Source organism: Dasypus novemcinctus, chromosome 18 (assembly GCF_030445035.2).
Source record: "Dasypus novemcinctus isolate mDasNov1 chromosome 18, mDasNov1.1.hap2, whole genome shotgun sequence".
Classification (NCBI taxonomy): domain Eukaryota; kingdom Metazoa; phylum Chordata; class Mammalia; order Cingulata; family Dasypodidae; genus Dasypus; species Dasypus novemcinctus.
The window spans coordinates 56,145,282-56,170,730 of NC_080690.1; the positions used below are offsets into that span (position 1 = coordinate 56,145,282).

The 25,449-nt window shown below is 40.6% G+C and overlaps 1 protein-coding gene and 1 non-coding gene across 2 annotated transcripts in view; both read left to right on the top strand.

Moving 5' to 3' along the window:
- LOC101445220 (zinc finger protein 82 homolog) overlaps nucleotides 1-25,449 on the top strand; it is a 106,636-nt gene that overhangs the window by 61,711 nt on the left and 19,476 nt on the right. The window lies entirely within an intron of this gene.
- On the top strand, nucleotides 6,797-6,903 carry LOC111758839 (U6 spliceosomal RNA). The gene has a single exon (XR_002792991.1). It is a non-coding gene; the product is annotated as a U6 spliceosomal RNA (small nuclear RNA).

Below are 25,449 nucleotides of genomic sequence, written 5' to 3' on the forward strand. Positions count from 1 at the left end.
CTTTTAGTTACAGTTTTTATTAATTTTTTTAAAAATCTGTTAATTTTATAACATTTTTAAACACTTTTTATTTGACTTATAATGTATTAAATGAATTTAACTATTACTTTAATTTTTCTTTTAAGGTAAAAGAATAAATCTCTTGCAGTTAGTTTGAAATAAAAAGCTACTTTTCAGGATTTGATTTCTAGAACATAATGTTTTTTTTAAAAAAAGAGATAAGACCTTTTTTTTAAAAAACACTGAGGAAATGATGAGGTTAAAGCACAAGAAGCTATTTTGATAAAAGATTTTTTTTTTGTATATTGATCTTACTTAATTTTAATCATAAAAATTTTCTTTTCACAAACCTTCTACACTTTTAGTATTCATTCAAGTTTTGTCCCACACTCTACTCTTTCTAATAATCATTTTATTTTAGGACAAAATTATTTTCTGTTTCTTTAATAATAAAAACACATTCCATATATTCCACATACTAAGTTAATAGGCAAACTTTTTACAACATATAATTGCTATTAATATTAAACAAGCTTGTTAAAATAATGAACTTTTTTTCATTTTAAATACTTAGTAGCATGTAATACCAGAAAGTTTTTTTTGGAAGAAGGTTGGCAGGGGAGGCTGGCTGCCGAAGAAATGTTTTCTTGTTATAAAATTACTTTTTATTGGGAAAACGGACTTTGGCCCAGTGGTTAGGGCGTCCGTCTACCATATGGGAGGTCCGCGGTTCAAACCCCGGGCCTCCTTGACCCGTGTGGAGCTGGCCATGCGCAGTGCTGATGCGCGCAAGGAGTGCCGTGCCACGCAAGGGTGTCCCCCGCATAGGGGAGCCCCACGCACAAGGAGTGCGCCCCGTGAGGAAAGCCGCCCAGCGTGAAAAGAAAGAGCAGCCTGCCCAGGAATGGCGCCGCCCACACTTCCCGTACCGCTGACGACAACAGAAGCACCGCTGACGACAACAGAAGCGGACAAAGAAACAAGACGCAGCAAACAGACACCAAGAACAGACAACCAGGGGAGGGGGGGAAATTAAATAAATAAATAAATCTTTAAAAAAAAAAAATTACTTTTTATTATTATTATTATTAATTCAGTTTTTGTTTAATAATGACTTTCTGAAATTAGCTATTTAAATACTTTAATTTAAACAATGCTTTGTTAAACTTTTGTAATTATTTATACCTTTAAGACAAATTTTACCTTTACAGAACACATTCTTTTACTTAAAGTTACTACAATACTTTTGAAGAACCTGGGCAGAATGCAAACGTATTTTGGCTTTGACACCCTATGGAGGGAACTTTACAGCCTTTATTCTGATTCTGCTTTTCACCCCCTTCACTTCCCCCCCTTCCAGGCAGTCGGGTGCACAACAATTAAACAGGAATGCGGCTTATGAATAGAAGGTGTGGACTCACTGGAAAGGGGCAAGCCCCTCCCCCCTTTCCAGCTTTCAGGCCAAAATGGGCAGTCAGAACTTACTCAAGTTTGGCAACTCTCCTGGGGACCCAGCCACCTTGACTGGGGCAGCCCCAACAAACTTGGGTGTGTGGCGCAGACACAGACGGCCTTCAAGCCCCGGCAAAGGGGCAGATCAGAGACAAGACAGCAGAGCATGCACAAACATCTAGACTCTTCAGTTTTGCCCCATAATTATTTTACCCCCTTGCCAATGGCATGGGAGGGTTTTAGCTCTACTGCATTCTACTTTACATAATGACACAACTCCAACACTAGCATTGAGCTGACACAGACAGAAGCAGAAAGGTCACTAATCTGACCCACAAGTTCTATATATATATTTTCAGCATGGCTGTAGAACACTTAACACTTGATATAAAGCAAATTCATTCACAATTTAGCACTATAACAAAAGATTTTAGCTAGACTTTTTCCACTGTTTAACTTTACACCCAGACCAAGCTCCACTGGAAAAGCTGATTTATTTTTCTGTAACCAAGTTGTTGTTTTTTTTTTTTAATCTAGACCAATTTCCAGGACGTTAGGACTTTAACCTATAAACAACCCTTCCTATTAAAATCAAGCCTCCACTCCTTTAGTGGATATAAGACTAGTACCAGATTCTAACATGCAGTTAGACAAACCCAAAACACCAGGACTTTTTCCTGGTTTTTCTCCAGGACATTAGGACTCGAACCTATAAATAGCCCTTCTTATTAAAATCAAGACTCCACTCCTTTAGTGGATGTGAGACCAGTACCAGCTTTTAACATGCAGTTAGACAAACCTAAAACACCAGGGTTTTTCCCCGGTTTTTCTCCTTTTCCCAGGCCTAAAGAGAACGGCTTCCCCCCAATTTTCTGGGGCTAATAGGGTTCTCTCGGGAGGTGATCAGCCTCCCCTTCCTAGCAATTAAAGCTAGGGCTTTCCAGACTGTGCTCACCCAGGGAGTCTTACCTTCTTCCATGTTCAGAATTCTTTTTTGTTCCCAGAATCTTTCTCTTTAGTCCTTCCATTGCCCTCAATTTTTGTCGGGAAGATTCTGGTGGAGCCCACATCTTTTCTGGATTAAATTTAATCCAGGGGTGCCCAGATTTGGGGTTCACCCGAGTCCTCCCGGCTTCCTCGGGGATTTGGAAGGGGCAGCAAAATGCTACCGTCTCTGGCCTTCGTTTTCTTTCCTGGCGGAGTCGCCAAAAATGTTGTAGAATTTGAGAGAGGTTTAATTATTTGAGTATAGAGAGGCCAGGACTCAGGGATGATTTTGAGAAGGAAAAATGGTTTATTGACGGCCGGCCGGATTCGGGAGCTTTCTGTTTGAATCCCGAGCCCCGAACAAGATTTTAAAATTTTTTTCATACCGAGAAAAAAAGCCAAATGGTTTTTTTGTTTCAGTTTTTAATAAGCTTGAATTAATATATATATTTTCTACATTTTAAGTAAGCTTTTAGCATGAACTTCAAATATTCTAGGTAAACTTTAGCATATTTAGTTTGCATTCCCTTAAATATTTAAAGTTTATAAACCTTGCATTGTTAAACTGTTTCCTGGAACTGGAGTTGTTGCCATTGTTACTAAAAGCAGGACTGCAGCCTCTTACTGTTCCACACCCACAAGTTAAGCAGCTTAAGTTATTTCTGAAGAGACAAAGAGCCTCCCACCCACAGCTTATATTATTATCAGTGGGTGGAAACCCACATAACAAGTGGGAAAGTGTTGGGCTCCCATCCTGGCAAGGCCCAATATGTTCTCAAACATAGGGATGGGTGTCTCTCAATAACATGGGTGGTTCCTAATAGGGGAGGACAGACCAGTGTGTCAAGCCCTGAGTGTTGTTCCAAGTAACTATAAATCTTGTCCTTCAAGGAGTGAAGGCTGGTGGTCACCATGTGCCCCAAGGGGAGGGGGAGGGAGGAATAGAACAGATGGAAAAGGGAGTTTTGGGGAACTATGGAAGTGTTCTGCATGATCTTGCAATGATGGATACAGACCATATTAAATTTCATAAAAAATTTATAAAAGTGTATGGTCCAAAATGTAAACCAAAATGTAAATCATTGACCATGGTTGGTAGCTATGTTTCAGTATTTGTACATCAGTTATAATAAATGTACCATTCACATATAAAAAGATTATTAATATAGGAAGGGGGGAAAGGGGGAGGATGTTTGGTATATGGGAGTCCCCTGTATTCTGTATGTGACTTCACTGTGACCTAAAACTTCTCTGAAGACAAAATGAAAAAAAGTAAGACACTGGGGAAGAAAGGGAAGAAAATGTCCCTGTACATACAGGACAACAGATATTACAGTGATGAAAGGCAAAATGTTAAAAAAAATTCCTTAAATATTTTTCATTATTTTTTAATATCTCAATTTTATTGTTTATTTTATTTTTATTTTTTTCTAAATTATTATATATTTTATTTCTTATGTTTAAGCCTATCATTATTATTTCATTTTCCTATTAATTGTATTTGGCAACATTCTTGGCTTCATTTTTGAAGTTTTGGATCACAGAAGGGTTACAACTGTGGCAGGGGAGGATCATTGATGTGGGATGTCAGTGATGGGGGATACATGGGAGGAAGTTCACCTGGGCATATATATAAGGTATATAAATGTGTTCAAACATTCTTGGGGCATCGTCACAGTGGATAGAGATTCACACAATAATCAAAAGAATACCGAATTCCCATCCTGGGGAACTCTGCCACATTCTCTAATGGAAGAGGAACAATCCCCCAAGTACAGGGGCAAGGACTACTGAAGAAAGATGGTCCACTGATGGGCCCTTGATATTGATGACTAAGCTTATAACCCTTTGCATCAAAATTGCAAATTAGCCTAGTGTTGTAGGGTGCCTAAGAGTGACCTCCTGAAAGCCTCCATGTTGCTCAAATGTGGCCTCTTTCTAAGCCAAACTCAGTTTATAAAAGCATCACTTTTCCCCCAGTGTGGGTCATGACTCCCAGGGATGAGCCTCCCTGGCACCGAGGGATTACTACCAAGCACCAATGAGCAATGCAACTGGAAAAAGACCTTGAATAAAAGTGGGAAAAGGTAAAGACAAATGATTTTAAATGGCTAAGAGACTTCAAAGTGAGGCAGGAGGTCATCCCAGAGGTAACATTTATGTATGTCTCAGCAGGATCTCATCAACTGCTAAACTAGACACTATCACAAATAATGGGGCTCTTGAGGGCTCTGGAGACACCCAGGTCCTACAGTCATGGCAGATAGCTCCGGAGTCTGGTGCCTTGCCAGTGGACACTACTTGGGAGTTTGTGCTCCCAAGTGTGACAGAGTTGGACTCAGTTGTGACTTCTCTATACATGCCTCTTCTGTCCCTTCTATTTGAACGTATAGTTGGTGCTGGAGTTGGTAGGTGTATGTCCAAGAGACCTGAATATTTGGGCTGTCCATGTATCAGCTGGGCCCTGAACCTCAGTAGAGTTGCAACATCTACTCCCTAGTTTATGGGACTCATCCAGGACAACTAACAAGGAGGTGATGATGGACAACCACCATACCAAGGAACTGAGAGAATCTACAACTGCAAGTAAGAGAGTCCCATCCATCAGCCATATGGGATTGAAGCCCCCTTTCACTTAGAGGTGGAGTGGGTCTCACCATCCAAGAATACTCAGGAATGGGGAATAAAATATGGACTATAAAATATGGACTAGAATGGACTTACTGGTATTCTAGTATAGCTTTATTGTGATTCTAGCAATGGAAGAAATTATATAATTGATGTGGAGATAGTAGCCACTGGGCATGCTGAAGGTAGGGAGAGGGAAAAAGAAGTGTAATATGGGCACATTTTTGGGACTTGGAATTGTATTGAATAACATTGTAATGACAGATACAGGCCATTATATATCTTGCCATAACCTACAGAATTGAGTGGGAGACAGTGTAAACTACAACGTAAACTAGAATCCATGCTTAGTGGCAATGCTCCAAAATGTGTCCACCAATTGCAATGAATGTACCATACTAATGAAAGAAGTTGTTAATATGGGGAAAAGTGGGAAGTGGGGGGAGTGGGGCATATGGGAATCCCTTATATATATATATATATACATAAATATATATATATATTTTTTAAGATTTTATTTATTTCCCCCCCCTTGCCACTTGCTTGCTGTCTGCCCTGTGTATCCATTCACTACGCATTCTTCTGTGACTGCTTGTCTCCTATTGTTGCATCATCTTGCTGTGCCAGCTCTCCACAGGCACAGGCCATCAGCTCTCTGCAGATACAGGCCAGCTTGCCTTCACAAGGAGGTCCTGGGAAGCAAGCCCAGGGCCTCCCATATGGTAGACGGGAGCCCAGTCAGTTGAGCCATGTCTGCTTCCCCCTTACATATTTTTTATGTAACATTTTCTGTAAACTAAGGATCTTTAAAAAAAATAAAAAATATATTTCAAAAAACACATTAGAGACATATAACAGCATACTCGAATGATAGAATAAAGAATAAGTGATACTGAAGACAGAACAGTAGAAATTGAAGAGAAAAAAGAATGGAAAAAATAGAGCAGGGGCTCAGGGAGCTGAATGATAACATGAAATGCAACCACATATGTGTCCTGGGAGTTCCAGAAGGAGAAAAGAAGAGAAAAGAGGCAGAAAGAGTATTTAAGGAAATAATAGCTGAAAATTTCCCAACTCAAAAGGGCAAAAAAGTTATAAGGGATACAGAAGGTCATTATATATTAATAAAAGGGAAAATCCATCAGAAAGAAATAACAGTCATAAATATCTATGCATCTAACCAGGGTGCCCCAAAATATATGAAGAAATCTCTGGCAAACCGAAGGAAGAAATAGACATCTCCACAATAATAATTGTAGACTTCAACACCCCACTCACATCATTAGATAAAACAACTAGACAGAAGATCAACAAGGAATCAGAGATCTCACAGACGTATATAGAATGTTGCACCCAAACTCAGTGGAATATACATTTTTCTTAAATGTCTTTGGCTCTTTCTTCAGGATAGATGACATGTTAGGTCACAATGCAGTTCTCAATAAATATAAAAAGACTGAAATTATGCAAAGGACCTCCACAATCATAATGAAATGAAACTGGAAATCAATAATAGTCAAGAAAGAGGTAATTTCACAAATGTGAGGACAGTAAACAACACATTCTTAAATAATTAGTGGGTCAATGAAGAAATTGCAAGTGAAATCAGTAAGTATACTGAGATGAATGAAAACAAGAACATAACTAATCAAAACTTATGGGATGCAATGAAGGCAGTCTTGAGAGAGAAATTTATAGGCTTAAACACCTATATTAAAAAGAAGAAAGAGCGCTTACTTCAGCAGCATGTTTTCTAAAATTGGAACAGTACAGAGAAGATTAGCATGGCTCCTGTGCAAGGCTGACATGCAAATTCACGAAGCCTTCCACCTTTTTCATGTATGCTATGGACCTGGTAACAGTCTGATAATATCTCAAAATCTACAACAAATGTTTCACCATGGTGTGGTGTGTTGATAGAGGGGTGTTGTATGGGAATCCTGCACATGTGCATGATTGTTTTGTAAGTTTACAACATCTGTCATAAAAACATATTTAAAAATTAATAATAAGATGAGTTGGAGGGAAATACATCAAATGTAAGATAAGGACTCTAGTTAGTAGTAAGAGTTTGAGGATATGCCAAGGCATATATTACTCAGAATGTCACATGCCAAAGATAAGGAGAAAATTCTTAGAGCAGGAAGGGAGAAGCAATGAATCACATACAAGGGACACCCAGGAAGCCTTAGTATAGACTTCTCATTAGAAACCAAAAAGACAAGAAGACAGTTGTATAATATATTAGGACATTGAAAGTGAAAAACTGAAGGCCAATATTTCTTTATCCAGCAAAATTGTCCTTCCAATATGAAGGTAGTTTAAAATATTCAAAAATAAACAGAAACTAAGAAAATTCATAGAAAAGACTCTGGCTTTGCAGGAGGTATTAAAGGGAGACTTACACCCCAAAAGAAAATGACAGGAGAGAGACACTTGGAGGAGATTATAAAAGGGAGACTATAAGAAAGGATAACCAAAAGAATAAAAAGATAAAAATAACTTATATTCCCCAGAGTATAACTATGGGGAGGCAGATTTGGCTGAACTGATAAGAGTATCCACCTACCATATGGGAGGTCCAAGATTCAAACCCAGGGCCTCCTGACCTGTGTGATGAGCTGACCCACATGCCATGCTGATGCACACAAGGAGTGCTGTGCCATGCAGGGGTGTCAACCGCATAGGGGAGCCCCATGTGCAAGGAGTGTGCCCTGTAAGGAGAGCTGCCCTGCACAAAAAAAAGTGCAGTCTCGAAGCCAAACTCAGCATGTAAATGCAAGGCCTTCCCCCCAGCGTGGGACATGACACCCGGGGATGAGCCTCCCTGGCAACGAGGGACCACTATCAACTACCAACTGATGATGCAACTGGAAAATGACCTTATATGGAAGGTTCAATGCGGATCAGCAGAATATCCATGTCTACATAAAATACCATGACTTTAAAATGCTGTTTGACCTAAAGTAAGGGGGAAATGGAAAGGAGAAATGAGTTTATATGGCTACGAGTTTCTAAAAAAGAGTCTGCAGGCTGGCAGAAGGATTGCCTTCATGCACAACTGAGCAGAGTCAGAGAGACAGATAAAGCAGATACAACCCCCAGATATTGGTTCCTTTGAGGGCTAAAGAGACCCATGGGAGTTATGGTCATGGCCGATGGGGTTAACTACCAGGGCAGATGGCCCCTCTTTGGAAATGGTGTTTATGTGTGATGAATCTGGACTCAAATGGGATCTCCCTTCATAAGACTTTCATGCTAATGTGCTGGAGGTGCAGTTAATGTTGGGGTTTAAGATATATTTAGGGGATTTGAATCTCTGGACTGACAATGTGATAGCCAGGTCCTGAGCCTCAACAGACTCCAGCACCTACAATCTGATCTATTGGACTTACCACACTCAGCTAAGATGGAGTTGAAGAAGGACAAGCACCACACCATGGAGCCTAGAGTGATTACAACTGAAAATGGGAGGATTGCATCCAGCATCCATGTGGAATCTGAGCCTCCTCTTGACATAGAGGTGCAATGGACACAACCAATCCAATGTCCACATAGAAGAGGTGGCATTGGATTGGGAAAAGTGGACATGGTGGACGATGGGTATGGGGAAAGGCAGGAAGAGATGAGAGGTGGAGGCGTCTTTGGGACATGGAGCTGCCCTGGATGGTGCTTCAGAGGTAATCACCGGACATTGTAAATCCTCACAGGGCCCACTGGATGGAATGGAGGAGAGTATGGGCCATGATGTGAATCATTGTCTATGAGGTGCAGAGGTGCCCAAAGATGTACTTACCAAATCCAATGGATGTGTCATGATGATGGGAACGAGTGTTGTTGGGGGGGGGAGAGGGGGGGTGGGGGGATGGGGTTGAATGGGACCTCACATATATATTTTTAATGTAATATTATTACAAAGTCAATAAAAAATTTAAAAAAAAAAAAAAAAAGTGCAACCTGCCCAGGAGTGGTGTCACACACATGGAGAGCTGATGCAGCAAGATGGCACAACAAAAAGAGACACAGAGTCTGGGTGCTGCTGACAAGAATACAAGCGGACACAGAAGAACACACAGCAAATAGACACAGAGAGCAGACAACTGGGGGGCAGATGGGGAGAGGAAAAAAATCTTTTAAAATGTATATATATAATTATGAAAACCAAATAATAAAAATGGTAAAAGTAAATAATACATTTACAATAATATTGTTGAATGTGAATGGATAAACTCCCCAATCAAAATAAACAGACTGAAAGAATGGACAAAAAAACATGAGTCATTCATATGCATATGCTGTCTACAAGAGACTCACCTTAGATCCAAAGATACAAATCAGCTGTAAGTTAAAGGTTGGAAAAAGATATTCCATGCAAACAGTAACCAAAAAAGAGCAGAGGTAGCTATACTAATATCGGTCAATACAGACTTTAAATGCAAAAAAAAAAAAGAGGCAGAAGACCATTATCTATTAAAAAGAGAGACAATCAACCAAGAAGAACTGATAGTCATAAATATCTATGCACTAACCAGGGTGCCCCAAAATATAGGAGGCAAAATCTGGCAAAACTGAAGGGAGAAAGAGACATCTCTACAAAAATCATTGGAGACTTCAACACAACACTCACATCATTAGATAGAACAACTAGATAGAAGATCAACAAAGAAACAGAGAACATGAACAATATAGTAAATGAAGTAGACCTAACAGACATATACAGAATATTTCATACAAGATCAGCAGGTTATACATTCTTGGCTTTTTTTAAGATTTATTTTATTTATTTCCCCCCATTGTCTCTTCTCTGTGTCCATTCGCTGTGTGTTCTTCTGTGTCTGCTAGTATTCTCATTAGGCAGTTCCAGGAACTGATCCTGGGACCTTCCGGAGTGGGAGAGAGATGATTACTCTCTTGTGCCACCTCAGCTCCCCTGTTCTGCTATGTCTTCTTATTTTCTCTCCTCTATGTCTCTGTTGCATCATCTTGCTGAGCCAACTCTCTGCATCAGCTGACACTCCTGCACAGGGTGGCTTTCCCGCATGAGGAGGCAATCCCACGCAGGGCAGCACTCTTGTGCAGGGTGGCACTCTTGTGGGGGGTTGCATTCCCGCATGGGCTGGCATTCTGCATTGGCCAGCTTGCCCTTACAAGGAGGCCCTGTGCATTGAACCCTGAACCTTCTATATGGTAGATGGGAGCCCAATTGGTTGAGCCACATCTGTTTCCCAGGTTATACATTCTTCTCAAGTACTCATGGATCTTTCTCCAGGCTAGACCAAAAGTTGGATCACAAAACAGGTCTCAATAAATATAAAAAGATTGAATTATACAAAGCATCTTCTCAGATCATAATGTAATGAAACTGGAACTCAATAATAGACATGAAAGGAGAAATTTTCCAAATGTATGGAGGCAAAACAACATACTCCTAAACAATCAGTAGGTCGAAGAAGAAATTGTGAAATAAATTAGTAAATATATTGTGATGAATGAAAATGAGAACACAATTTATCAAAACTTATGGGATACAGGAAAGACAGTGCCAAGAGGGAAATTTATAGCCCTAAATGCCTATATTAAAAAAGAAGAAAGAGCTAAAATCGAAGACCTAGGTGAACAACTGGAGGAACTGGAAGAAGAACAGAAAAACAATCCCAAAGCAAGCAGAAGGAAAGAAATAATAAAGATTGAAGCAGAAATAAAGGAAATTGAGAACAACATCAACAAAAAAAGTAGGGAAAGTTAAAAAAACTAAAAGCTGGTTCTTTAAGAAGATCAATAAAATTGACAAACCCTTAGCTAGACCAAATAAATAAAATCAGAAATGAAAGGGGATAGTTATAACTGATCCCACAGAAATAAAAAGGATCCTAAAAGATGTATTAGGGAAGCAGACTTGGCCCAGTGGATAGGGCATCCGTCTACCACATGGGAGGTCTGTGGTTCAAACCCTGGGCCTCCTTGACCCGTGTGGAGCTGGCCCACGCGCAGTGCTGATGCGTGCAAGGATTGCTGTGCCACGCAGGGGTGCCCCCCCTCCCCACATAGAGGAGCCCCACGCACCAGGAGTGTGCCCCATAAGGAGAGCCGCCCAGCATGAAAGGAAGTGCAGCCTGCCCAGGAGGGGCACCGCACACACGGAGAGCTGACGCAGCAAGACGATGTAAAAACAACAACAAAACACAGATTCCCATGCTGCTGAAAACAATAGAAGAGGACAAAAAGAAGAACACGCAGCAAATGGACACAGAGAACAGACCATGGGGCGGGGGGAAGGGGGGGAAGGGGAGAGAAATAAATAAAATAAATCTTTAAAAAAATAAAAATAAATAAAAGGATGAATTAGTCAGTCAAAGGAGTGCTGATGCAAAGTACCCAGAATCTGTTGGCTTTTGTAAAGGGTATTTATTTGGGGTAAAAGCTTACAGTTACAAGGTCCTAAAAAGTCCAACTCAAGTTTGCTTTCTCACCAAAGCCAGTTGCTACGTGTTGAAGAAAGATGGTTGCCAATCTCTGCAAGGGTTCAGCCTTCCTCTCTCTCAGCTACAGCCCAGTATAAGGTGTGTTTCTTCCCAGGCTTTCTCAGCTGCTCTGGTCTCTTCACAAGGTTAGCTATAAATTTTCAGGTGAATGGCTGATCTCTCTTCCTGGGACCACAGGATCAAAGCTGACAAAGCTTTCTCCTCTGGTATCTATGGAGCACTCTCTCTCCCTGTGTGCCTTCTTCAATGAGTATCCATTGGTATTAGCCCACCAAGGGAGCTGGGACTCCACCCTGAGTCATGTCCTACTGACATGGTCAAATCAAAAGCCTAATTTAACAGATAATTTAATAAAAGAAATCTCAGGTGAATCTAATACAATCAAAGGGTATCACACCCAGAAGAACAGACCAGTTTACAAATATAATTCTTCTTTTCTGAAATTCATAAATGATATCAAATGGCTCAGGGGATATTATGAGAAACTGTATGCCAACAAACTAAACAACTTAAATGAAAAGGACAAATTCCTAGAAACACATAAACAACCTATACTGATACTACAAGAAATACAAGAACTTAACAACCCAATTACATTTAAAGAAATTGAATCAGTCATTAAAATCTCCTAGCAGAGGGAAGCAGATGTGGTTCATGTGATTGGGCTCCTGTCTACCATATAGGGGGTCCTGGGTTTGGTTCCCAGGGTCTCCTGGTGAAGGCGAGCTGGCCCCTGCTCTGCAGTGAGCTGGCCCATGCTGTGAGCTGATGCAACAAAAAAGAGACACAGAGGAAAGACAATGAGACACAACAAACCAGGGAGCTGAGGTGGCTCAAGCAATTGAATGTCTCTCTCCCATTTTGGAGGTCCCAGGATCGGTTCCCAGTGCCTCCTAAAGAGAAGACAAGCAGACACAGAAGAACATACAGTGAGTGGATACAGAGAGCAGACAGCAAGTGCCAGGTAGCAAGGAGGGGGGGATACATTTTTTTAAATTAAAAAAAAAAATCTTAAAAAAAAATCTCCCAGCAAAGAAAACTGCAGGATCAGATGGCTCAGAGATAAATTCTACCAAATATTTTGAGAAGAATTAACAACATCTTGTTTAAAGTCTTACAAAAAATTGAAGAGGAGGGAAATCTACCAAATACATTTTATGAAGCCAACATCACCCCAATACCAAAGCCAGATAAAGACACTACAAGGAAAGAAAATTACTGACCAATCTCTCTAAGGGAAATAAATGCAAAAATTCTAAACAAAATATTTTTAAATAGAATTAAACAGCATATCAAAAGATTTACACACCATGACCAAGTGGGATTTATTCCTAGTATCCCAGTGTGGTTAAACACAAGAAAATCAATTAATGTAATATATCACATTAACAAATTGAAAGAAAAGAAACACATGATCGTTTCAATCCACAGAAAAGGCATTTGACAAAATCCAGCATCCTTTCTCAATAAAAACACTTCAAAAGATAGGAATAGAAGGAAAATTCCTCAATATGATAAAGGACATATATGCAAAACCCATAGCCAACACTGTACTCAATGTTGAGAGATTGAAAGCTTTCCCTCTAACATCAGGAACAAGATAAGAATTCCCACTGTCACCATTTTTATTCAATATTGTGCTAGAAGTTCTAGCTAGTGCAATTAGACAAGGAGATGAAGGCATCCAAAAAGAAAAAGAAGTAAAACTCTCACTATTTGCAGATGACGTGATCCTGTATTCAGGAAATTCTGAAATGTCTAAAACAAAACTACCTGAGCTAAGAAACGAGTTCAACAAAGTGGCAGGATAAAAGAACAACTTGCAAAAATCAGTAGCATTTCTGTACACTAGTATTGAACAATCCAAGGAGGAAATGAGGGGGGAAATTCCATTCACAATACCAAGAGAAAGAAAGACTCCAAATACCTACGAATCTATTTAACCAAAGAAGTACAAGACCTCTATGTAGAAAACTACAAAATAATGCAAAAGAAATGAAGACCTAAACAAATGGAAAGACCTTCCATGTTCATGGATTGGAAGACTAAATATCATGAAGATGTCAATCCTCCCCAAACAGATTCATAAATTTAATGCAATAAAAATCAAATTTTCAACAGTCTACTTTACAGAAATAGAAAAGGCAATTACCAAATTCATTTTAAAGGGAGCATGCACCCAAATAGCCTAAAGCATTCTAAAAAAGAAGAGCCACATGGGAGGAAATTCACTGCCTGATCTTACATATTACAAAGCTACAGTGGTCAAAACAACATGGCACTGGCATAAAGATAGACACATTGATCAGTGGAAAAAAATTGAAAGTCCAGAAATAAACCCACGCATCTATGTCCAACTGGTTTTTGACAAACCTTTCAAGTCCATGTTGATGGGACAAAACAGCTCTTCATAAATGGTGCTGGGAGAACTGGATGTCCATAACAAAAAGAATGAAACAGGACTCCTATCTCACTCCCTATAAAAGAATCAACTCAAAATGGATCAAAGAGGACAATGAGCAAATTGGTGGCAGAGTAAGTAGCTCATAGGGTCAGCTTATGTTACATGGCAGTTAGTAATCACCCAGAGCTATCTAAAGCACTTGTTCATGTGCTCTAGGAGACTAGAAGAGCATCCTGTAACACCCTTGAAAGAATGGAATGAGGAGACTGCCCATCTGTAGAGAAGATTCATAAGTAGAGCACTCCATGCCATGGAGACCAGTTCCCATCCTCCACTGGCGGTACAAGCTGCCTTGGGAGCTATTCCATAGCTGGAGTTGGAAGCTCCATTTCCCAAAAATGGGGGGCGGGGGGGAAGAGATGGTTGGGCACCAACTCCAGCTACTGACTAGTAAATTTGGCTGGCTAAAGTATAACCCTAAGAACAGCTGAAGTCCGAACCTTTCCAAGTTGGAAAGAGGCTGGTAGCCACCTTTTAAAAAAGTTTTATTTATTTCTCCCTGTCCCTCATTGTTTGCACTGTCTGTCTGCTCTCTGTGTCTGCTTGTTTTGTGCTCGTCTTCTTTTTAGGAGGCACCAGGACCTCCCATGTGGGAGGCAGGCACACCAATTGTTTGAACCACATCCGCTACATGCTTATTGTGTCTCTCATTGTGTTTCCTCATTGTGTCTCTTCATTGCATCACCTTGCTGCGTAAGTTTTGTGAGAAACTCTGCTTAGACCAAGATTTCCTCCAAAAGCCAGGAGAATCCCTGGATATTCTCCAGGGGCCTTATCATTGGGCCTTCCCAGAGGATTGACCAGTGGGATAACCAATCAAAGCAGCAAAAACTGGTACTCTTCCCCCAGCACTAGAAAAGGGGTGGAATAATTAATGATTTAAAAATGAAGCACAAATTCAAAACACCTTGTTCTTGCCTTTCTCTCCTGCCTGGAACAGCATGCAAGTAAACCTGGGCATTTGTAATCTGTAATGGGGAATTGCAGTCTGCAAATCAGCCCTCTTTATCTCTTTTCAGCCCCTTTCCTCCCTACCTGGGCCCCATTATCTGTTATTTTCTCCCATTTCTCTTCCCTTCCTTCCTTAATAAATTACTCGTCTAAATAAATGGGCTTCCACTTAAAATTTATTTTTTGTAGCTTAGCCAAGAACCTAGAAAAAATACAGCAACACTCTCACGTGGTAGGTAGGCAACCAACTGCTTGAACCACATCTGCTTCCCTGGTAGCCACAATTTTGACTCTGCCCCTAGCATGAAGGGAAGCTGAGATGATTAAAAACCATGGTGATATAGGGACTGGCTTCTTTCCACCCAGAGCAGACTGCAGCCCTAGTCTAGGCTTCAGCCCCACCTCTGGCAGGGAGGAAGCTGGCAAGCCCTGCACCAGCCTCTGTAGGTAACTGCAGATACATTCTGGCACAGACTGAATAGTTGGAACTCTACCAGGGCATCTGTGGTCATTTTGGACCTGCACAGCATAGATTCCTGCCCACATCTGAAGCTCCATCCCCACCCCCGGCAGGGGAGGAAGGAGTGTGAAGTTTCATCAGTTTCTCTGGGCAACTACAGTCCAGGCCTACATGACTTGAATTATTACACACAACTGTGGCTCTGTCCCTACCCCTGGCAAAGGACAAAGGTAGGAGAAGGTTCATTGATCCCTGGGGGCAATGAGGGCAGCTTAAGCTTCCACAGCCTATAGCACCAACTACATCCTTGCCTTCTACCACACAACCAGCAAGGGAGAAAGGGCAAGAAAGCCCTAAACTGAGAAGTGGATGTGGCTCAAGCAATTGGGCTCTTGTCTACCATATAGGAGGTCCAGGTTTCGATACCCAGGGCCTCCTAGTGAAGGCAAGATGGCCCATGCAGCAAGCTGGACTGAGAAGAGTGCTGCCCTATACAGAGTGCTGGTCTGTGTAGAGTGTTGCCCTATGCAGGAGTGCTGTCCTGCACAAGTGCTGGCCCACGCGGAAAGCTGGTGCAGCAAGATGATGCAACACAAAGAGACACAGAGGAGAGATAATAAGACACACAGCAGATCAGGGAGCTGAAGTGGCACAAGAAAATGAGTGTCTCTCTCCCATTCCAGAAGGTCCCAGGATCAGTTCCCGGAGTCGCCCAATGAGAATACAAGCAGATACAGAAGAACATACACCAAATGGACACATGAGAGCAGACAAGGGGGGTAAGGGGGAGAAAGAGAAAAAAAGTTTAAAAAAAGAAAGCCCTAAGCTAAAGAGAGAAATTGCACCCAGAATAAATACATCTAGTAAGTCAGATGCAAGATACCAATGAAAAACTACAATCCATACCAAGAATCAGGAAGATATGGCCCAGTTAAAGGAATAAAATAAGCCTCCAGATGACATAAAGTAGATAAGACAACTAATCATAGATGTTCAAAATAATTTCCTTAATAAATTCAATGAGGTGTTTAAAGAGATTAAGGATATTAAGAAGACATTGGGGGAAGTGGATGTGGCTCAAGCAATTGGGCTTCCTTCTATCATATAGGAGGTCCAGGGTTCAATGCCCAGGGCCTTCTGGGGAAGCCATGCTGACCTGTGTGGCGAGCTGGCCCACATGGAGTGCTGGTCCATGTGGAGTGCTGGCCTATGCAGAATGCTGCCCTGTGCAGTAGTACTGCCCCACGCAGGAGTACTGCCCCGCGCAGGAGTGGTGGTCCATGCAGGAGTTCTGGCCCACACAGAGAGCTGGCACAGCAATAAGACACAACAAAAAGAGACACAGAGGGGAGAGAATAAGAGATGCAGCAGATCAGGGAGCTGAGGCGGCACAAGAGAATGATCGTCTCTCTCTCACTCTGGAAGTTCCTAGGATCAGTTCCTGGAGCCGCCTGATGAGAAAAGAAGCAGACACAGAAGAACACACAGTGAATGGACACAGAGGGCAGACAATGGAAGGGAAGGGGGAGAAATAAATAAAGCTTTTTTTTTTTTTTTTTAAAGAGAAGACATTGGATGTGCACAAAAAGAATTTGAAAGCATACATAGAAAAATAGCAGATCTTATGGGAATGAAAGGCACAATAAATGAAATAAAAAATACATTCAAGTCATATAACAGCAGATTTGAGGAGGCAGAAGAAAGGATTGGTGAGCTTGAAGACATGGCCTCTGAAAGTAAGCATATAAAAGAACAGATGAAGACAGGAATAGAAAAAATTGAACAAGGTCTCAGGGAACTAAATGACAACAAGAGATGTGCAAACATGCATGTCACAGATGTCCTAGAAGGAGAAGAGAAGGGAAAAGGGGCAGAAGGAATATTTGAACAAATAACAGTAGAAAAATTCCCAACCCTATTGAAGGACATAGATATCCATATCCAAGAAGCACAATGTACTCCCATCTAAATAAATTTGAATAGACCAAGTCTGAGACACATACTAATCAGAATGTCAAAGGCCAAAGACAAAAAGAATTCTGAGAGCGGCAAGAGAAAAGCAATGCATAATACATAAGGGATACCCAGTAAGATTAAGTGCTGATTTCTCATCAGAAACCATGGAGGCAAGAAGGCAGTGGTATGATATATTTAAGATACTGCAAGAGAAAAACTTTCAGCCAAGAATCTGATATCCAGCAAGATTGTCTTTCAAAAATGAGGTCGAGTGTAGACTAGTCACAGAAATATAGAAGCTGAGAGTTCATAACCAAGAGATGAGGTTTGCAGGAAATTCTAAAGTGTGTGCTACAGTCTGAAAAGAAAAGACAGGAGAGAGAGGCCTGGAAGAGAGTCTAGAAATGAAGATTATATCAGTAAAAGTAACTAAAAGTCTCAAAAGAGTGGTGAAAATAAACTATGACAGATAAAAACCAAGGCCAAAATGGGTAAAATAAGAAATACCTTTACAGTAATAACATTGAATGTTAATGGATTAAACTCCCAAATCAAAAGACATCGATTGGCAGAATGGATAAGAAAATATGAGCCACCTATATGCTGTCTTCAAGAGACTCACCTTAGATCCAAGGAGATACCAATAGATTGAGTCTATTGTGAAAGTAGAAAAAGGTATTCCATGCAAGCAGTAACCAAAAAAAACCCAAAACAAACCTGAAGTAGCTATAATTATATCAGATGAAATAGACTTTAAAACACAGTGGTGGGAAGCAGATGTGGCTCAAGTGATAGGCTTCTGCCTACCATATGGGAGAACCCAGGTTCAATCCCTGGGGCCTCCTGGCGAAAAAGAAGAAGAGAAAGTGCCTGTGCAGTGAGCCATGCCTGTGTGACTGCCTGCACAGTGAGCCAGGGCCTGTGCAGGTGTGTCATGCAACAAGATGATGATGCATCAAAAAAGAGATGAAGGGGAGAGCCAAGGTAAAGCAGACACCAGGAACTGAGGTGGTGCAATTGACAGGGAAACTCTCTCCACATCAGGGATCCCCAGGATTGAATCCTGGAGAAGACAAAAAGAGAAATAGATACAGATGATCACATAGCAAATGGACAAAGATAGAAAAACAGCAGGGCGGGAGGAGGGGAAGGAAAAATAAATAAATAAATATTTTCTTAAAAAGACAGTAGTAATGTGCAATCTGAGGAGGAAGTAAGGGGGAAAATCTGTTCACAATAGTGACTGAAAGAATCAAATGTTTAGGAATAAACTTAACCAAGGACATAAAGCACTTGTATTCAGAAAACTACAATGCATTGCTAAATGAATTCAAAAGAGACCTAAATAATTGGAAGAACATTCCATACTCAAGGATTGGAAGACTAAATATCATTAAGATGTCAATTTTACTCGAATTGATATACAGATTGAATGCATTCCTGATAAAAATTCCACTAGCATTTTTTAAATAAATGGAAAACACAACTATCAAATTTATTTGGAAGGGTAAGGGATCCTGAATAGCCAGAAACATCTTAAAAAGGAAAACTAAAGTAGGAGGACTCTCACTTATGGACTTTAAATCATATTACCTATCTACAGTGGTAAAAACAGCATGGTACTGTCATAAAGACAGACACATAGATCAATGAAACTGAATTGATGGTTCAGAAACAGACCCTCGCCTCTATGGTCAAGTGATTTTTTTTTTTTAAAGATTTATTTATTTTTTATTTATTTCTCTCCCTTTCCCCCTTCCCCCTTCCCCCCTCCCGTTGTCTGCTCTCTGTCCATTTGCTGTGTGTTCTTCTGTGTCTGCTTGCATTCTTGTCAGTGGCACTGGGAATCTGTGTCTCTTTTTTGTTGCGTCATCTTGCTATATCAGCTCTCTGTGTGTGAGGTGCCATTCTTGGGCAGGCTGCAATTTTTTCCCATGACGTGGCTCTTCTTGAGGGTGCACTCCTTGCGCGTTTGGCTCCCCTGTGTGGTGGACACCCTTGCGTGGCACGGCACTCCTTATGCGCATCAGCACTGTGCATGGCCCAGTTCACCACACAGGTTAGGAGGCCCTGGATTTAAACCCTGGACCTCCTATGTGGTATAGGCAGACGCTCTATCAGTTAAGTCAAATCCGCTTCCCAAGTGATTTTTGACAAGCCTGTCAAATCCACCCAGCTTAGGCAGAAAAGTCCATTCAACAAATGGTGCTGGGAGAACTGGATATCCATAGCCAAAAGAAAAAAAGAGAACCCTTATCTCATACCTTTTTAAAAAATTAGATCAAAATGGATCAAAGACCTAAATATAAAAGCAAGAACCATAAAGATTCTAGAAGAAAATGCAGGAAAACATCTTCAAGACCTCATGGTAGGTGGTAGATATTTAAAGGAGATAAGAGGAGGTCTGAGATGGACAACTGATTCTTTTTTGTGTGTGTTTTTTAAAATTTATTTCTCTCCCCTTCCCCCCCCCAATTGTCTGCTGTGTTCATTCTCTGTGTGTTCCTCTATGTCCACCTGCATTCTTGTCAGTGGCACCAGGAATCTGTGTTTCCTTCCACTGCATCATCCTGCTGCATTAGCTCTCTGTGTATGTGGTGCCACTCTGGGCAGGCTTTTTTTGTGTGTGGAGTGTCTCTTCTTGCGGGGCACACCCCTTGCACATGGGACGCCCCTACGTGGGGGACACCCCTGCGTGGCACGGCAATCCTTGCGCACATCAGCACTGCGCATAGGCCAGCTCACCACACGGGTCAGGAGGCCCTGGGTTTGAACGCCAGACATTCCCATGGTAGGGGGATGCTCCATCAGTTGAGCCACATCTGCTTCCCTGGACTACTGATTGTTAATGTATGTAGAATTTTTAATTAACATTACTGTAAAAGTGTGGAAATGTATAGAGTTAATGGTAACCCGTTATAGTGAGTTGCAGCTGGTTTATAAATGGGAATGTGGCTGGAAAGGGCGGTGTAAGGATATAAATGTCAATTGAAAGAAAACTAGAGAATAGGGACTGAATAACACAGTGAACACAGAGGTGGATGTGAATCGTGGTTGATGGTACAAATTCAAGTGTGTCCTTTGTGAGCTAGAGCAGATGTACTTCACTATTGCAGGGTGGTGCGAATGTGGAGAAGCATGGGAAAAATACAACTGGATTAACCTATGGACTGTGGTTAACAGCAATACTGTAATAGTCATGTGTTTATGCCAAAGATGTACTGCATTGATAATGGGGGAGTATGGAAAAAGTATGCCAAATGTATGCTATGAATCATGGTTTTGTGTAATAGTCTGATGATATTATCTCATAATCTGTATCATATATTCCACCATGGTGTGATATGTTGATAGAGGGGTGCTGTGTGAGAATTCTGCACAGGTGCATGATTTTGTTTTGTAAATTCACAACTTCTGCAATAAAAATATATTTTAGGGGAAGCGTACTTGGCCCAATGGATAGGGCGTCCGCCTACCACATGGGAGGTCCATGGTTCAAACCCTGGGCGTCCTTGACCTGTGTGGAGCTGGCCCATGCGCAGTGCTGATGCACACAAGGAGTGCCGTGCCACCAGGGGTATTCCCCTCGTAGGGGCACACCATGCGCAAGGAGTGCGTCCTTTAAGGAGAGCCGCCAGTACAAAAGAAAGTGCAGCCTGCCCAAGAATGGCACTGCACAAACGAAGAGCTGACACCACAAGATGATGCAACAAAAAGAAACACGATTCCCAGTGCCGCTAATAAGGATAGAAGCGGTCACAGAAGAACAGCGAATGGACAGAGAGCAGACAACGGGTGTGTGTGTGTGTGTGTGTGTGTGTGAATAAACCCTTAAAAAAAAAACCCAAAAAACAAAGACATAGGAGCAATCCCAAGGAGCTTAATTTACAATTCTTCTGGCATTTAAATAGCTAAATTGCTAAATCCATGTACACTGTTGCTGCTAATGACATTTTACCTCCTTTAACTATATCATCTGAGGCCCAGCTTTATGACAGTTTGTAGTTGAGTGGAGTGAGGGTTTTCGATCTGTTAATTGTCAGCAGGAATTTCATGGACTTCAACTGAGAAAAGGTGAAAATCACCAGAGCTTAAATACTCTGATTTTAAAGCAGTAGTATTCATTTCTGAAGGTCAGACATGGCTCTCCAACCAGTCCCAAACAGACCTGCCTTGTTATATTTCAGAGAAGTCATATCAATATGGTCTACTCCTTATCAAGTTGCCTTGTTCAAAAAGGCTAGGTATCATTAGTTTGAGATTTGACCAACACACAAGTACGGAAATCTAAGTGGTCATCATGTGGCTATTACTTCGTGGTTTACCCATTGCTGGTAGTGGAAGCTGATTTAGGCAGCTTTTATTACTACAAGTTTATTACCTTTAAAGGGAATGTGGATGAGAGTAGTAACAAAACCCACCAGAAGCTAAATAAGCAGAGTTTTCACCGCTTCAGAAATCACTGTCATCAGTTTCCAAAGTTATAGCATTTTGAAGTAAAATTAAACTACATAGGGAAGATGGTAATGTTGCTTACCCTTGATACCATGACAGTTTATTACATATTTTGTTATATAAATTACCCAGAAAATAGTTGAGGGATTCCTAGAATTTGTCATTCATTTAGTGCATTAGCTGGTGTGGGTACAATATAACTTCTCCCTCTCTAGTAATTTAAAAACAAAATTAGCTTCTGTAATGAAAGGAAATAAATTGAGTCATTCATATGCTAGAGAAGTTTTAGCCAAAACTAGACTCTAGGATTTTTATGAATATGACCCCTGTAGAAAAGTCACAAAAAAACTTGAATTATTTTATTTGTGTAATTAGACCTTCACAATTAAAGTTTTGTCTTTTCACTGTGTTTTGTTAATGTGAAATTATAAGTTGTAGTTATAAGCAAAAGTTGGTTGCATAGGGAACAATAATTGCATATTGGGGGAAACGGACTTTGGCCCAGTGGTTAGGGCGTCCGTCTACCATATGGGAGGTCCGCGGTTCAAACCCCGGGCCTCCTTGACCCGTGTGGAGCTGGCCATGCGCAGTGCTGATGCGCGCAAGGAGTGCCCTGCCACACAGGGGTGTCCCCCGCGTAGGGGAGCCCCACGCGCAAGGAGTGCGCCCGTGAGGAGAGCCGCCCAGCGTGAAAAGAAAGTGCAGCCTGCCCAGGAATGGCGCCGCCCACACTTCCCGTGCCGCTGACGACAACAGAAGCGGACAAAGAAACAAGACGCAGCAAATAGACACCAAGAACAGACAACCAGGGGAGGCGGGGGAATTAAATAAATAAATAAATAAAATAAATTAAAAAAATATATATATATAATTGCATATTGGGTGTAACAGAAATAAAAGAACATTTGTCTTAAAAAAAGAAAACAAAGCTGATTATCATTTTAGCAAGGGAACCACCCCACAGAAAATAGTGAACAGAAAGAAAATGTCCAGAAATATTCTGAGGAAACAAAAACAAAACAAGAATTGAATTTTTAAAATTTACCTCAGGGTAACCTAAGCCAAGTTTTTTTTTTTTTTTTTTCAAACCAGAATATACCAGTAATTGAATTATAATAGGAGACAAAGGTTGTAACCCATCATACCACGTTATGTTTCTGAACTTGGCTCTTTCAGTCTTGGGCACCTCTTGGGTCAGGAAGATCATTTGTTCTGATAATCAAAATTGTCAGGAGATGAGAATTGAAAGCAACAAAATCAATCCATGATACTCAAGTACTGATCTCCTAGTTAAGAGAGATTCAATTCCACCAGAGGAAAAATAGCTGGATCCTTGGTGAAGCAGAGGCATCAAGTCAAAAAATATTTTTAAGAAGATTTATTTATTTATTTCCCCCTTCCCCTCCCCTGCCTGCCCTGCTGTTTTTACTGTGTTCATTCACTGTGTGATCTTCTGTTCCTATTTCTCTTTTTGTCTACTCTTCTCATTATTTTTCTTCTCTAGGATTCACCAGGATTTGATCCTGGGTACCTCTGACATGAAGAGAGTTTCCCTGTTAGCTGTGCCACCTCAGTTCCTGGTTTCTACTGCACTTCACCTTGACTCTCCCCTTCGTCCCTCTTTTGTTGCATCATCATCTTGCTGCATGATTCACTTGCATGGGTACTGGCTCACTGCATAGGCACTCAGCTTGCCACATGGGCACTGGCTCACCAAGCAGGGACTGGCCTGCTGTGCAGGCACGCCTTCTCTTTTTTTCACTAGGAGGCCCCAGGGATAGAACTTGGGTCCTCCTATATGGTGGAAGCCCTATCACTTGAGCCACATCCGCTTCCCTCAAATAATTTTTATTTTTTTCATATTGGGAAACACCACTAGAGGAGAAATATAGGCAATTGAGTATCTGGTTTTCTAAAGACAGAACTGGGAAAAATCTCTGATAAATTGGACTCACCTTGTAGGTTCACAAAAACACACAAATTTATTCTCTACTTATAAGAGGCATAAAGCAAAAATTGTTTGTTTTTTTTCCCAAAATGTCCAGAAGGCCAATTTCCTGTGCCTTAATTATGCTTTGGCAACCTCTCCTTGGGCTGGGGAAAAAATGTACTTCAGACATCTCTAGAGTCTCATATATCTAGAAAATGAGATGTAGCAATTGGGGGTGTTTTCTGTATATGAGAAATAGATTGCAGACTGGAATAGAATTCAAAACCTAAAAAACATTCAAGCAGGAGATGGAGTCACATTTTCTTCCCAAGGACTATGAACAAACATCTAACTGTGAACTTTTCCTTATATTAAAAAGGATGAGGCATGTGAATTATGTGGGCATGAAGTAAACCTTGCCACATCCACTACAAAGGAATTTTGTGCATCCATTAAAATATTGATTAGTGCTAAGTCATAAATTAAATGCTCATGACACGCTATTGTGTGATGTTCATAATACATAAGAAAATGTGAAGTCACATTTAAATGCCAATTACTCGAACAGATTTTGTAATACCTACTGTGGTGGTTTAGAACCATACGTACTCTAGAAAAACATGTTCTTAAATTTAATCCATTCCTATAGGTGTGAACCCATTGTAAGTAGGATTTTTGTATCTTTTATTTTGTTTTTAGGCAGTACCTAGGATTGAACCTGGGACCTTGTACATAGGAAGCAGGCACTCAACCACTGCGCTATATCCACTTCCTAATGAGAGCTGGCTTTTTTTTTTTGCTTGTTTGTTTTTGCTTTTAGGAGGTACCAGGGGATCAAACCTGGGATGAGTCTACTTCAGTTAAGGTGTGATCTACCTCAGTCAAGAATGGTCTTAATCCTATTACTGGAGTCCTTTATAAAAGAACGAAATTCAGACAGAGAGAGAAAGCCAAATGAAGCAAGAAGCTGAAATGGAATCCAGAAGAGACCAGGAGGTACCACTGTGTGATAGAGGAACCAAGGATCACCAGCAGCCTGCCCCAGAGTGCCAGTCTTTGGAAAGAAAGGATTGCCTTGATTTGGACACTTTCCTGGGCTCAAAACCTTAAGCAAATAAATTTCCATTGTTTAACCCAACCCATTCCATGGTATTTGCTTAAGCAGCCTAGGAAAACTAAAAACACCTATATAATTATTTTTTTCCTTCATTGTGAATATCTTGGAAGTAAATTTTTCCATGAGAACATACTCTAGTATGTGAGTAGGTGACTTGCACAATCTAACTTAATCTGGAAATAATATGGACTTATATTTCACTCATCTCTAAAATAGCCTAAGCATTGGATATTTTGTCTAGATTAATATTCTGTATATGAAACTCCCAAACTTAATTACTTCCCTAATAATGAACTACTTCCAATATTATAAATAATACTGTAGTGAACCAACATTCACACATATTTTGCATACTTGTCCTACTATTTCCTTAAGATAACTTCTTAAAAGTTGTATAACTGACTTTGGCATTTGATTCATATTACTTAACAGCTCTCATTAGCATGACTGTGTTCCACTTCTTTGCCTTCCCAGGTAGTCTTTAAAAATTTTCCTAATGAAAAAATTCATTTTAATTGACTTTTCTTCTGAGCTATTTCTCAGTAACTTGAATAAATTTATATACTT